The sequence below is a fragment of the Alligator sinensis genome, unplaced genomic scaffold, assembly GCF_000455745.1.
Source record: "Alligator sinensis unplaced genomic scaffold, ASM45574v1 scaffold917_1, whole genome shotgun sequence".
Classification (NCBI taxonomy): Eukaryota; Metazoa; Chordata; order Crocodylia; family Alligatoridae; genus Alligator; species Alligator sinensis.
In genome coordinates, this window is record NW_005841988.1 from 1,858,298 (window position 1) to 1,874,577 (window position 16,280).

Genomic DNA, 16,280 nt, shown 5'->3' on the forward strand with positions numbered 1-16,280 from the left:
TGACTTAGAGACTCAGGAACTATCAGAAGAACACTTCCCTTGGAAAATTTTACCCAGCAGTGTGAAGCCGACTTGCTGTAATAGTCACTTAGAAGGGTTTCGCTTTTCCTAAACTGTGGCTGTTTAAAATCTTGCTGTCCAGACAATTAACAGCTGAAGGAAATATGACAAGACACACGCAAAGAGGTTGGGAGATAGAGGGGAAGGAATGCGCCACAATGGAGCTGAGTTGCCTTCTTGTATAAACTGCCAGATCTCCTCTTTCCACCCCCCACCTCCTTCCCTTCCCTTCCCTCCCGCCCCACTGCCCTGCTCCCAGCACTGTTTTTTTTGGGTTTTTTTTCTAATTATTTTCCCCCTGTCTGCTGAAGGCCAGGAGTGATCTGTTAACTGTACACCACTGACTGGGAGGCCAAAGCAGCTCATGGTACTGTATGTTACCATTACTACTCCTTCATTCCTTTTTGCATTTTTTAAACATTTCCTTGTAATAATGGTTTACATGAGTCAGAAGGATTTAATTTTAGACTACAAAAGAACAAAGTAAAATAGCAGAACTAAATGCTGTGCATTTCTGGGATTTTTTAATAGGGGTAAATAGAACCATCTAATTTACATTATTTGTAAGTTATGATTTCTAGAAACATTTAAATGGGATTGTTTAATTCAGCAGTTGTATGCATTGGAGGCTGACAGCCATAAGGATATAATTTTCGCAAAGAAACATTTATTTTGAGATCATTCTAGTATTTATTCAGTTCTTTTTGCCTTTTCATAGAATTTCTGTTTTTCCCTGTTGTCAGACATTATCTTACCAATGATTAAATTTACATTGTATTTATTTGTATGCATGTGCTTGTGCAACTACTGTGAAAATAATCTGTGAATTTGTATATATGGATTGAAACAGGACTTCAGTGTATCCTGGAGATACTCAGCATCTTTTTTTTTTTTTTTTTTTTTTACTTGGGGCATTCAAATTTGAAAATGTTTGCTATATATAGCTTGTTATACTATTTATTGCTTGTATACTCTGTTTGTATGCCTCTACACACCCAACAAGAATCATGTTATTCATTCACTTGGACTTTTGCAACTTCAGCAAAGTCATAGCAGCTATCCTAGAATAAGTGAAGGCGATATTTATCCGTGTGTCTGTTTCTTTAGGTGAGTCTCGGGGTGGGAGAGGAGGCAGGACACGACAGTTGTGCTTTTTTAAGTTTTGTGAATGTGGTCTGATTTGTACTCTCAGATCATACACAATCATATTAACAAATCATAACACACCATACTATGTAAGCAATCATAGGTCCCTTCTGACCCTAACATCTATGAATCTATATATAATATTTGTGCCACATCAGAGGTTGAAACATAAGCTGTCATTAAACTAATTTGCTCATTCTATTAGCATTGTTACTATAGTATTTGTTCTGTTTCTCAGCTGGTGGCAATGAGCTTACTTTTTTTGGCTTATACCTTAGTAGACACAAATCAAAAGCACCAAACATTGTAATTATAAATATATACCCAGGAAACTGAAAGAGCTGGATCTGGTAAGGTACTGGGTACCTTGCAATATTTCATTTGAAAGTGAAGGGAGTCATGGATTCTGCTTCCATAGTAAAAAAAAATTAAAATAAGAAGTTATATAAATACAAGTTGAGTATTTCAGAGGTAAAGGGAAGATATACGTGTGTCATGAAACACACATGCGTGTGCACGTGCGCGCGCACACATGTTTAATTTTATATTGATGTTAAAACATGTTATGTATTGTATAATAGACAATAATGTAATAAAATATTTAATTTGCTATTTCCCTTCAGTGTTAAAGCTGGTTACAAAAAAGAGTTTCTCTTATATCACACATGTATTAGGTATTCAAATATGTGATATGGCAGTTGTCCTATTAAAGCAGGTAACACTAAGAAACATAAGCCAGTAGTAAGTCTTTGTATTGTTTGTTTATTTTTTATGAGAAAAGTTAAGAAAGACTCAAAGGATTGGTGGTATGATTTATCTATTTTGTTTAAGTAAAAGGGATGATTTTGTCAGATAAACATAATGTGATTAGTTCCTGTTTATGATGGTTTGGTGGTGGTGTTTTTTAAACAGTTATATTGACAAGGTTTATGGTGGGTCATAAACTCAACAAGCAATCAGCTCTATAGCAAAATCATGATTTATGTATGGAATCATCCCTTCAAATTTCAGAAGTCCTTATTAGCATTTTCCTAGAGTTTAAATGATATGCACATTGAGTTATATTTTATCTGCTTTAAGCCATTTTAAGTACAAACTTATGGGAGTTTACTTCTGATGAGCTGCAAACAAGAAATTTTAAATGGTGATTTCCAAAGATACAGGGTAAATAATATAGTAATATTTTTTGTGCTTTTATAATGACTTCTAAACAGATGCTTTCCCAAAACGGCTTGTAGTAAATTATAGCTTTTCAATTAAAATTTCACATAATATTCTGAAATGTCCAGGAAACAGATTTAATACTTTTTAGAGAAGAAGTGATTTGACAGTTTCTGCCCCTTTCCCCGATAATTGGGGGCAATTCTTACATAGGTTTTAAATTAAAAAAAGAAAAGCTAAAATCTTAAATATTTTAGTAATAATTAAATCCTGATTCTTTGCTGCCTTGTCCCTTAGTTAGTAATTTATGTGTGTCCATATTGAAGTGAAAATGCCCCTTAGTCTGAATTCTCTGCTTACGCTAATGGTAGCATGTTTGTTATACTTCTGTGCTTACTTTTTTCATATAAAGGTCAAGGTCAAAACTAGAGAATAAGGCCTAATGTCTTTATTACTGTTTGCAATGTCAATAGGCAAATAATTTGTTCTACACATGGCAGGAATTTTCAAAGGATTCCAGGCTTTCAAAGACCATGAATGAAGTCCTCCAAAATCATGAGATGATTTATTTCAATATTTAAAAAAAAAGTCTAGATTTACTTGCTCTCTAGTTTCTGAGCCTTTAAGCTACTTTTATTTTATGCAGCAGCATCAGGGAGCAAGGTGGGTGAGGTTGGGATTGCAGGATAGTGACAGCATGGGGCCCAGGGCAGAGCTGTGATTCACTCCCAGCATGCCCCTGCCTGCGGAACCAGTGCCTGTCGCAGGGACATGCAGGCAATGGTTCTGCCCTGGGCCCTAGCCCTGCACTGTCACTATCCCACAGCCCTGGCCCTGGACCCAGCCCTGCCTGCCTATCTGCTCCCTACCCATCTGTGGCCCCATCCCATCTGCCTGGCCAAACATACCCTGCTTGTCGGGGTCCTGCCCTGACTCCATGGAGACCCTGCTTGCCTGCTGCATCCAGCATCCCCAGAGGTGGGTGCAGAGCAGATGGGATGGGGTGCCTAGGCAGTGGGGCCAGGTCTGGTGGCGGTGGTGACACTGGCTTTTGGAGTCCAGCCACCATGCTGCCCCAGCTTTACTGTGTACCTTGGGGAGGTGGGACTGGCTACACATGCCGTGGCCCTGGCTGCTCCCCATGTCTGGACCAGGTGGTACTGAGGGATCTGTCATTTGCTGCACAAAATGCCTTGGTGGGCTGGATCCAGCTCTGAGCTGTATTTTGCCCACCTCTGGCCTAAGGGATAGACCTCATACACAATTTTGGTCTCGGTATCTCTAAATTCATTTAGTTACACTGGTACAACTTTTAAAATGGGCTTTTTTAAACTGGATTAGTTTAATGGCTTTGTTAGACATTCAACATTTTGAGCAACTCACACTGTAAATTGGTGTTAGTGCTAGCTTGAGTTTGGAGCAGTTGTATCTTAAGGCTAAAAACCTATGACTGTCTGCCACCTGTACAGCTGTGACTTGCCACTACAGGACTGGTGAAGCATGACAGGCTTCTACCCTTGCTCTAGGTCAGGGGGTTTGAGGGATGAGTTGGGGAGGGGATGCAGGAACATGAAGCTGGGAGGTAGAGAGTTAATGGGATTGGGGTGAGTAATGAAATAGGACTTAGGAAAGAAATGGGGATGGGGGAACGGTGGTGAAATGAAGTCATTCAGCCACTGAAGGATAAAATAAAGTAAAAAAAAAAATAAAAACGGTCTTCTATTTTAATAAATTGGGATTATGGTGTGTGCAAAGTGCTGGTTGTTCTTCCTGGGATGGCTGGGAGGGGACAGCAGTGAGGGAAATCACTTTTGGGGGAGCTAATGCCCCTTCCCTGGGAAGGAAGCCCCAGCTCATAGGGACCTGATCTAGCTCCCTACTTGGTACCCCACCTTCCCAGATCCCACTGCTGACCCATCTGTGTCCTGTGACCTGTCTAGCTGGCTTGTGCTCTGCATGCTGTTTGCATAGGTGTCCACCCCCAAGGTGGGAAGGTCCCCCCCAAGGGTGGGAGGAGCAGTTGGCTTGATGCCAGAACCAGTTTCTGGGCAGTAGAGTTCAGTGGGTGGAAAGTTTATCCACACAGAACAGGAAGGTGGGGAAAGGAACGCTGCATCCTAGGATACTGGAGGACTGAAACTTGGGTGGCTGATCTGTGGGGAGTGGCCACCCATTAATGGAACGTGAACTCAGTAACACAGATCAGAGAAAAACCTGCCCTGGAATGGCTTAAAGTTAAGCCACTTAAAATGTGCTTAAAATATGCTTAGAACTTGGACAGTCCAGGGGTTAAGATCTCTAGGAGCTTCCTAAAATTAATGTGTCACAAGGCCCTAATGCACTATTTCATTGAATTAAAATAAACCACTATGAATGCAATTTAAACTGATTATAAGCAGAGATCTCTAGGTCTACATTAGGGTTTCCACTGCTGTAATAGGAAAGATTATTTCTACTTTCTGTTTCTTTCATTTATTACTTTCTATATTAGAGAAAGTTGTGCACTTTATAGATAAATCATTACTTGATTTCTGACTACTCCATTATCTTTCTCTCTTTTTTCTGAAGAGCTACAGTCTTTAGAAAAATCCTTCATGTGCAAAAAACTTCAAAAGTTCATCTTAATAATTCACTTTTTAGTAGTGTGAGGTATCATTTAAGGATTTATTTACTACAACATCATGTGTGAACTTTTATATATCACATCAAGGAAGATTTATCACAAGGAAAAAACTCCTGACAGTCGCATGGTCCTTCATATGATATATTGTGGCAAGTAAAGTCTTATATCCTACCATATATTTATTCTTCAGCCTGGAGAAAAGAAGGCTCAAGGGGGATTTGGTGGCAGCCTATAAGTATATAAGGGTGGTACACCAGGATCTGGGAGAGCAGTTGTTCACCAGGGCTTCCCAAGGGATGATGAGAACTATTGGCCACAAACTTCTGGAAGGCTGATTTAGACTGGACATGGGGAAAAACTTCTTTACAGTCTGAATTTTCAGGGTATGAAACAGACTCCCTGCAGAGGTGGTGCAAGCACTTGCTTTGAATTTATTCAAAAGGCGTTTGGATGCTTATCTTGTTGGGATCATTTGACCCCAGCAGACTTCTTGCCTACAGCAGGTCAAAATTGGTGGCAAAAATTGAATCAAGGCTAGGGCCAATTGTAATATATTAAGACTGACAAGTCATTCCTGTTGTGTTTAATTTTTATTCACTCCTTTTTTAACTTGATTTATGTTAAATGCTTTTTGTGTTGAGTCTGATATTTTGAGGTCCTTGTGAAGGTAAAATTCATATAGAAGCAACTGAAATTTTCCTTTCTTAAAGACTATGGGATCATAGTCTTTGTATGGTACTGCAACTCACTTCCCCCTATCTGCATATTTAAATGTATGATTTGTATATTGTTTTAGGGTCAGATTTCATCTTTGTTTTTAATGTGCCATTGTATTAAGAGCTTGCCAGGCATCATTTGCAAGTTGCTTCAGAATGTAGACTCCTTTTAAGTGACCTCCTCAGTGCAGTTATTTTTGTCTTGTTTAGCTGATTTCTTTTATCTTTAGCTAGACACCCATAACTTCATCCTGAATATAGACTTCTTAAAAATACGTAAGAGAAGATGCATCTAAGGAGGCCATAAATGGTAACTTTTTACTTAGGCAGTATGTATGTATCAAATCACTGCTATCCCTTGTAAGGCTGGGGGAGAAGTAGGAGCAGAAACCACAGTGGGAAACCATCATTGGCTGCTGTCCGTGTCTTATATGGCCCTGGGACACCTTTCTAAATCTTTCAGGTGTGATCTGGCCAGTATTTAAATCCTGTCTATCCCAACCATGCATTTGGTCCAATAAGATATTGTCCACCAGAATTTTTGCCTCTCTCATTTCAGTCATATGTTTTCAGCAAACCTTCGGTTTGTAGGCCCTCCCTCTTCCACACACCTGCTGCACAGTAGTCTTGCTTGAGGAGCCCAGGGCTTAACAACCTGTGCTATAAAAATAGGAACTGAGAGCCATCAACTTCCAAGAGCGTTCTCTCTCTCTCTCTCTCTCTCTCTTGTTCTGGATCAGGCCCTTGGCATTATGGTCAAAAAGTTCTCATGCCACAAAAGGCTACTGGTTTTTTTCCTTTCTCAAGTTTTTATAAGTCTGTTAATAAAACTAAGTAAGAACAAACGAGCAAAAATATTGAGCAAATAAGTTCTCTTTAGAAGAAGAAACATATATAACCTCCCTCCCTCTCCCCCATCTTTTAATGCTCGGAAGTTAAAGGAGAGTGATAAAGTATTAACCAAAGGAAATGATTTCTTGGTTTTTCTTGTTTGGTCTCATGTCTAAAATGAAGATTTTTCAAAGGCAGAATTCTGTTAGAAACACTGTGTAGCTGGATTTCTAAGAGGGTAGCTCAATGACATTCAGTGCCATAGGTAGGGGGGTGGGGGGAGGGGGGAGCAGCCCTGCGTGCTGAAGCAAAGTGGAGCCAACAGGTGCTGCCCAGCTGGGCCGGGGTGGGACACGGCATGGAGCCACGACATGTGCCCCCCTGGATCTGTGTGCAGGGCGAGGGCAGGCTGCTGCTGTGGGCTTTGCCCTGACACCAAACTTCATTGCTATGCCACTGATGACATTTGTGGTAACTGCTGAGATGAGCACAACTGAGTATTGTACAGCAGCCTATTCACTAATCACTACCATAAGTGCATGTTCTTCAGCATTGAACAATTTATTAAGCACAGTGAGAGTTAATTTTATTTATCTATTTTACCTTCCTCTGGAGTATCAGTTATTAATTAGCTACTGCCAATGACTGGATACTGGAATCCTTTGATTGATATTAACTTGATGGCTCCTATAGCCGTATCAACGAATTGAAACTTATTTAGTGTCATCTCAACTCAGTTTACTTTCCTGTCACTTTTTTGTACTAATTCCCATTTGAATTGATAAGCAGTTTATATCTCATTTAGCTCTTAATGGAAAACAGAAGTTAAAAAATAAGTGCCATGTAATATAGACTTTTACAGCTTCATCCTTATCCTCCCCAAAACAAGGGAAGATGAGTGTGATATTTGTAGGAAAGTTTTGCTGTGGTATTTATGTATATCTTTAGAACTCCCATTGACCTAGAGGGACTTGGATCAAGGGCATGATAGAGCCTTTAGAAATTATCTAATTGCAAAACAAAGTGAAAAAAAATAATGATATTTTGAGTGTTTGGAAAGTGTGTGAGAGAAGGGCAAGAGTTTTCAAAATAAGAAATACACTGAATGACAAGGTTTTGTATTGGCCGTGTTTGTATTTCATATGAGGCAAATCATGTTTGCTCTACTTTCTTCCTCCACCTCCTCTTTTCACAACCAAATTCATGCCTCGCCTACAAAGAAAAGCCATCTTGATTAATTGATCTCACCCAGATATTATGTTGGAGTCCATCCTGAAAGTTTTATTAATTTAAGGTAAATATTTTCCTGTTTAAACTGCCTTCATTAGATTTCTGTTGAAAGTCTGCATTTAAAAGGACACTCAGGCAGAATCAGTAGAACTGTTTCTTCACAAAATTTGCCTTAAAACATGTGTTTGTATAAATTTTATATATGCAAGAGGTTCTAGGGGTGGATCCAAGTTACAAAGTTTGAAACAGTTTGAAATTCAGATTTCCATAGATTTCAAGATTTTGGTTTAGGCTCATCTTTATAGAACCTATAATAAAATATTAAGTAAATAAAAACATGTTATGAAGACATTACGTTTTTCTCCAAATCTCCCAGATAGCTTTAGCAGTTTGCTAATCTTTGGTTGGCGTGGACATGTTAGACTTTGTGTTAATAAAAGTCAATCCAAAAATTAATTTTTGCATATTGCATTAAACTGTTGTGTAGAAGTTTAATACATCTAACTTCATGTGCCTTTCATGCTTCCACACTCCATCCTGTTGGAGGAAGCCAAAATTATTTTATTCAACACATTTGCTTTCATAGTTTGAAAATGTATTTCAGTGCGTAGCTTAATGTCAATACTTGCATTCTTGAATCTTTTTACTGAAAACTCACTGCCACCATCACCTGAGCTGGGAATAGAGTGTCACACTTCTACTTCTTTTTGTTTAACTTGTGCAGATTGGCTCTTTTGCTAGAATATACAGCTGTGTGACTTAATTTAAGACTACAGAAGATTTTCTGTTCATATGTGGTCAATCTACAAAGCTAAAATTCCTCTCCTGTTTTCTTGTGCCACTTTGTTTGGAAAATATATGAATATAAAAAGATATTATTTAATCATCCCCATGTTTTGATGGATTCATATCCTATGCTACAAAACCCAGCTTAATTTTAGTAGGGTTGCTTAACGCTGTAAAGTACACAGCCAAAATCTTGCCCCCCTAGGCATCTCTTGGAATTTAGGTAATTGTCTCATTCTTGTATACCCTCCTCCTCTGCAAGAATAAGATCCTACTCCAAATAAGAAGCACCAGCAATGTAGCCTGTATATAGTGATAATTTGAACTTCTTTATCCACAGACAGTATCCAGTTGTTCTGCATCAGAAGTGTTTATTTTCCTGTATTTCCATCCAATGGCATCCGTGAAAATGCTGAATTATTAGGGAAACACTTTCTTACTACACACATTCTCTCTCTTCCTCAGCATTCCTTTTTCTTTTGGCTGCAACTTTTGCTTCCATTTGCTGTTCCCCATGTAGTAACAAAGAGACTTATACTCGGTTCAAAACCTTTCAAGGTAGATAGCATATGGATTTGCCAAGTGCAATTACACTTTTGATGTAAGTGGTACCTCTGCCAAAAGTCCTTAAGCACTGTAGGTAATTGTGCCTGAGTTCTTTGATCTGTATGTGATAATTGGGTGCCTCCTTTGGACATAAAATCCTACATGTCAGAAGAAGCAAAGAGGCACTACTGCAAGCATTGCCTTCCATTTCCACAGTCCATTTTCTAGGTCCTACGTATCAGGTAAATAAATGTGTCGATCTCCTAACTCCATTCTAGCCTATGCTTGCTTTGTTCCCCAAAACATCTTTTTATCACTATGATGGTTCCATTGGTGTGAGTGGGTCACATCAGAAACTTTTAATAAAAAATAAACAAAACAAAACACCTAAAATTTCTAGTCAGCGACTTTTAGAAAAAGAATACACAGTTTGATTCCCCTTATCAAGTTGGAAGAAAAATATTTGCTTTTCTTCCGGAAGCTTCAGTTCTGTCTCGTATTCCTCATTTTTGACAGCTTCTGTTACAGTGGAGAATAGGCTGTGAGCCAGCTCTCCTATTCTAACAGCACCCATTTCCTCCAAATATTAGGCTGCAGAGCTCCTTTTGGTCCCTCATTACTCCTCTAGGAGTTTCAGAGGTGTTTTTTTGGTTACATTCTGTGTTTCTTGGGAAGTTATTTTGTCTACAAGAAGCTCCCTATAAATGCCAATACTGTACTGGGATTCCTCATTCATTTCATGTCCTTTGACCAGTTCTTTGCCTTCTGCAGGTTTTCAGTATGACAGGTCTTCATCCAGATTAAACTTTTGCTTCTCTAGCACAATCAGTCCCTGGCCATGTCCTCAGAAAATGCTCTGAAGCTTCTGCTCAGTTAGAAGACACATAGCCTATCATGAAGCTGTTCTTTCTTTCTCTTTATTTTTTGCTTTCCTTTCTTCTATCTTCCAGCCCTTTAAGCAATTTTTTTTTCAGAGCACCAGATAACTTGAACTTCTTTGCACCTTTTACTTCCATTACCCATCTCTATTCTGTTTTACTTGCCTTGGCCTTTCATTTTAATTCATGGTCAAAATAACATTGGTCCTGTGTTCCTCCCACTTCCCTCCCCTCCCCTTAGGTCCTTACTGCCCATGGGTCAACTTAGTGAATAAAGAAAATGTGAAAGGGAGGAGGACCTGCCATGTTTCCTCCATGACCCAGAATATGCATCACCTGAAAGCCCTGGTTGACACAGAAACGTATGCCCACTGCTCTTTTTCTGTTTCCTTTGGTAGGGGGATGGAGAAAGGCCTTTATGCTTGTTGTTATATCTTTTGTTTCTGCTGATTATACACAAAACAAGTTGGAAATAGCCCTTTCACACACTCCTGTTATTCCTTTGAGAGAGAGAGATACAGCACAGTAGCTGTGCTCTCAGCACTGCTGTGCTCTAGGGATTGTAACGTAAAGGGACCCTTTTCACTTATTTCTGCAGCTTTGACAGAATGAAATTTAGCTTCGTATCAGACAAATGTCATCTAACCATTAAAGCTTGAGCATTATTTTTTTTAAAATTTATTAGTAGTCAGCATAGCATCAAAGAAAATCTCAAACTGTGGATTTGCATGACACAAAGACCAGAGCATTTGAATCTTAGCACACTACTTTTACTGTGCACTGCAGGAAAGGAATAACGCAATTAAAATATGACTAGCCAGGTACAGATGGTTTTAATATAGTATTTTAGAAAAGAGTATGAAGACTTTATTCAATTTATTTCTGTCAAACTAAGTTCCTGAATATAGAAAGCCTTAAGGTTCTTAAATCATAAGATGCATGTTTACATTTGCTAATAGTAATTTTGTCAGATACTTGACTAATTATTCTTGTTCGTAATCTGAGTTACACTTTTTCCTTTTATTAAAACAGATGACAATCAAAGCAGATTGAGGTGTACCTTTTTGTCATACTTATTTGATGATACTCTCCAGTCCCAAGAGGGTACTTTTTGTGACGCGTCTCCTATCATCTATGCTGTCTGTCCCTTAGAGGTCTCTGCATATTTATCCTATGTAATGTACTGACAGTATTTTTCCACTCAATCATTAGAATTATTATAGTGTTGTAGTATTCATTTTAATAGCTGCAGTCAGTAAAAACCCTCCATATTTAATATACTGACATATGCTGCAGGATTTCCAGTCAGCTGCAGTGGTATGCTGAAGATAGCAAGGAGCTTTTTCACAATGTTCTGGCCCAGCTTAGGTCTGAGAATAGCGGGATTTATTATATAATAGAATAGTAAATACCTGGTCAAAGTGACAGCAGAGAAGGACCCACAAGATCTAGTGGACTTCACTGCTGAACTGGCTCAAATTGCTTTTCATGTATTGTGCTCTATCATATTTTGCCCATTTGGGTAAGGTGACTGTCATAAGCTAAACGTAAGTTAAGATGAAATAAGGTAGCTGCTCTCAAAGTGTCACCTGTTGGCTGCAGGTGAGTTGCAAAATATTTGTTGGTGGTCTGTGGAGAGATTAGTCACATGTTGCTGGGTTTCCTTGTTTTCAGCTGCTAAATTGTACAAATATTTCCCAGTTTCTACTTTTGCATGCATATAAAGCCCTTTGGGGTGGTATGCAGCTGTAACTGGTATGGAAGATGTTCCACTCAATCATGAGTAAGAGGAAAAGTGGGCCACACAATAATTTTTGTTTTAAATGTGGTCTGCAATTTTATAACATTTTGAGAATCCTTCAAGAAAAGGAGAAAGAAAGCTGGAAGGTACAACCAGGATACATGTGAATCAGTATATGTAGGCTATTTACAGTGAAAGAAGAGCAGAAGGCTGTAGTAATGGAAAATGAAGTGTCAGTAGGACTGAACTGGCTAAATGGAACAGGAAACAAATAAGGTAAGAGCTCAAGAAAAATGACCTCGAGCTGAAAAGGAGTAATGGAGATAGTCTATACATGTGGAACATTATGAATAGAAGGAGGGTCCATAGTGAAAAGATTTGTAGCTACTGAATAATTTGTTTTCTCAAGATTTTAAAGTACAGTGGTAAAACTAACCCCATGAATGAATACAGACCCATGGGAAAATTAGCAGTGAATCCTGTCCCATCATGTCAATGGAGAAATCTGCAAACTAGGAAGTAATTTTGAGTTCAGTTTGAGAATATATTGGCAGTCAAAGAAAGGTTGTAGTATGGTTCTGCTTCCTTGAGTAAGAGATTATATCTGGCTGATGTAAGCTTAGGAGTTTAGAAAGTAGGAATTTAGAGAGGTTTCTAAAAGCAGGAATTACAATAATATATAGCACCTTTAATGTACAGAGGAAAGTGGAGTTCTGTGTCACCGTCACAGATGGAAACATGGGATGTCAAAGTACTTTCCAATGATTATACTAAAGAACGTGATGATCTTATTTTGAAATGAAAAGACTTGTGACTTGGAAGTTGTACTGATTTATGCAGCATAAGAAAAACAACCTTGTATCATGTTTACAAAATCTTTTTAAAAGAAGGCAGCCTGAATCAATATTTTTACCATTACTGGTAGATTTGGTAGACAAATCAGCTTCTAACAGACTTGGAACAGATATGGAAAAACACAGTTACTTCATGTTAACTTCATGTTGCTTAACCCACACTGCAGCTCTTTGGAAAAGTGAATAATTGTAGTAGATTGAGGGGTCAGCAGTGGCCCGTCATACCAGATTCAATTGAGATACGTTCTGCCATGTTTCAAGAGGTGGAACTCTTGCAGTTTTGCCTGCCCTCTTGCTTGTCAGAGCCCCAAAGGATAACCATGTTTGTCATAAAATGCAAGTTCTTTGAATACTCCCCACCTAAAATGCAAATGTTTGTGAGTGTGTATGATAAAGCAGATACTGGAAGGCTCACATGTAGAACCAGAGAAAGATGTTTACGCACATACGTACATATACTACATTGTGGGCAGCCTGCTATCCCTCATAGTGAAAATTAATATTTTATTCTGTCTACACTTATCACAGTATCTGAGTGATTAATTTGAGTCCTGCTGATTCCTAAATCTAATCCCTTCCATGGCTGGACTTCAGTATATAAAAATAATGAATTTTGTAAGCCTAGTTAAAATAGAAGAACCGCTGGCTGACATCACTTATCTTGGGTCTCTTATTACGTTATCTAACCTCAGTGATAATAACCTTGACATTCCATTCATATCTTTCTTCCCATGTTTGCATTGTCTTCACTGCCATTTTCTGGACATGCAACAGTCTCCTAGTCCCAGTGAGTGATGTGTCCCATCTATTCTCTTTCTAAAGGTACTCTTCTTCCACCAGGCTTAGAATTAAAGAATATATATGTAGTCTCTGTTTAGTCTCCCACTGCAGCTTGTCTATGCTGGTCTTCAAGACTTTAAGTTTTGTGGGACCAGGACTTGCACACTTGTTGCTAGACAAGTAAAAGTAATTACGGAAAAAGGCTTCTTGCTCTCAATTTATTTAATTTAATTTTTTTCTCAGGAAAAATCTCTTCACTGCCTCTCGATTCCCTTCCCTTCCCATTTTTCAGATGATGACTCCCAAACTCTGTCCTTTCTAATGCACCCTAAAAAGGATTCAGAATCTGTTCAGACCATCACTTATTTCTCAATATTATTTTCCTCTCTGTACTGTCCATGTAGTGAGGGTGGACAGTGTAAATGCTAGCATGTCAGAGAGATCCTGTGGATTTGGAATGGATGCTAGAAGATCTGAGTTCTGTAAATAATTTTTTTCAGCTAGCGATGGAAATGTTTGTGAAAAGGCTCTTAAACTAAGTGTGAAGTTGAAAAAAAAATACATTTTTTGTTTTAAGGCTGTAATATGTGTGGCATTATAAAAGCAACAAGCAGAAGACTGGCCCCTCCCGTAGGCATTTACAGTCCAAACATAGGTACAGAATTATCTAGACATGAAATATTCAGTATCACCAAAAGGGTGTTCTATCTTTGAGCATTGCAAGTGCGTTTTTAATAATAGGGTTGAAACAGCTTTCCTTAGATGGCTTAACATTTTTACACTTCACTGAAGAAGTGAGTTGTTTAATGAGGGAGTGGAATGCAGGAGGCACAGCTGCCCAGGTGTGAGGAACAACATGGAATAAGGCATGAAGACAAGAATGGAGCAATACACAAAGGAGCAGCAAGGCTGGGGGGCTTCAGGGAACAGAATGAAAGGAATATGTTGGAGAAGAGAAATGTAGCTAGGAGCAGAGTTGTTCAGAGCCTTGAAGTTCAGGATTAGGAATTTGGACTTGAATCAGCTTCCTTTCACCTTCCACATGAAAGAATGGAGTGATATGATCCAGGCAATCCATGAGGATTCCTTATATCATATGTTTTATACTACATTAGAAGAAACATACTTATGAAACTGACATTTCAAAAGAAGTGGCATGAATGAAATGGACAATATACATGACAATTTATTTGGCATAATCTTTCCAAGTTACATTTTTTTGTCAGATCAGCAAAAACTAATAGAATTGTACATTTGAAATTCTCATGACTCATGCTTTATGAGGGCAAATATACCCTGATAGAAAATGTTTATCTAAAATGTAAAATAGAGTAATGGCAACATGTGCCATGGATTTCAGTGACATGGAAAGGTGGGCTATACCTAGCTTCTTGACTGCAGTGTATAATTCTCTGCTACAAATTCAGATCGTTCAAAAGTCAAGACTAAACAGGAGGTAAAGAAGAGAGAGTCTTTATTACAAGAACAGCCATGGTCAGTGGGGCTGTTTAAATTGGTAGCTATCTTGATTCATCTAAGATATCTTGGCATACACTGCATATTGAATTGTATACACTGAGATACCCAAACTAGTTTTAAGAGATAGCTGAGCTAGTTTTAAGAGAGCTAGCTTGGGTCCCAGAAGCAGTCTGTCTGTGACAGCATGGAACTTCATATGGGCTTCTTTTCAGAGAAGCAGTGTAAATTAACCCACATACGGTATGTACACACGTGGGGAGCCTGCTCTGATGCACTAGAAATCCAGTGTGTCAGAGAAGACTTAATTGAGTCTGCTGGAGCATGTAAATTGACACTCTCTGGCAGCCTCCTCGTATCATGTGTATCAGCAGTGCAGTGCACCTCTGCGCTGAGAAAATGGCAGTGGTGCGGTTTGAACTAACACACATATGATAAACTTTAGTTCAAAGTGCACCGCTGCCATTTTCTCAGCGCAGAGGCATGCTGTGCTGCTGATGCACATGACATGCGGGTGCTTTTAATTAGTGTGGCTCACTAATTAAAAGTACCTGGTGCTGCATCAGGAACACATGTAAAAATGCCCATCGAGAGCTCTGTGCTGCCATGGTTAGACTGTTTCCAGCATCCAGGATAGCTTGTTTATGGTTTATTTAGATCTATTAGCTGTGTTGTGGTCTTCAGTACAGGCAACCCCTCAGTTCAACAGCTGATACAAGTTTCCATTTTGAAGAAACTTCTAGATATTCTGAGAAAAAAATATTTCAGATTTTTGGGTTGAATTATGTATATAATTGATAGTGGACAGGATCTTGAGGGAACCCTTGCAAGATCTTCTGTGCTTCTATGTCAACCAGTGTTACTCACTGAAGCTGGAAGGGAGACACTTGGACCATAAAAAATACATTATACCCGTGTCCTTTCTGCATGATAAAGGTTGGGCGCACATGGCGTCTGTTGTTGCTGAAAATTTTCTATGCCTCCATTAAGGAGAACAGGATGCTTCTAGCCTTTAAAGAAATTTTCCTGCTTACAGTTGCTCTTTTACTATCTCTTGGCTTTAACAGTATAGCTAGCTATCATCACCCTATCTCTTCTCTTTCTGGGTAAGGTTATTGATAGGTTGTGGTGAAACACCTTCCAGATCCTCTACTAGCTTCAGATCTGCTTGACTCTTGAGTTCAGAGATTGCCCTCGTGTTGGCCAGCAATCTCCTAGTGATGTTCATTTCTCCATTTATTGTTGATATTATCTCTGACTGTTTCCTTGGATACTGAGCTGTTGCTGACTTGTTTGCTATCTCAGGCAGGAATGGATGGGGCTGCCTTACAGTGCCTTTAGTTTTTCTAGCCCAAAGGTTCTTTATGGTTCCAGAAGACATCAACACAAAAGGCATTTTTACACATGCTCTGGGGGTTGGGGGGACACTTTAATTAGAGTGGCCCTCTGAGT

General features: G+C 38.9%; 1 protein-coding gene across 6 annotated transcripts in view; it reads left to right on the forward strand.

Moving 5' to 3' along the window:
* Positions 1–16,280, forward strand: part of BNC2 (basonuclin 2) — a 456,753-nt gene that overhangs the window by 172,506 nt on the left and 267,967 nt on the right. For 2 of the 6 annotated variants that reach the window (XR_003093498.1, XR_003093500.1), the window contains exon 8: positions 372–427. The exons of 3 other annotated variants lie outside the window; for them this stretch is intronic. The gene's annotated coding sequence lies outside the window, so the exon portion shown is untranslated. Of the gene's footprint in view, positions 1–371; positions 433–16,280 lie in introns of all 6 variants that reach the window. One more of the 6 variants, XR_003093497.1, reaches the window with a different exon arrangement.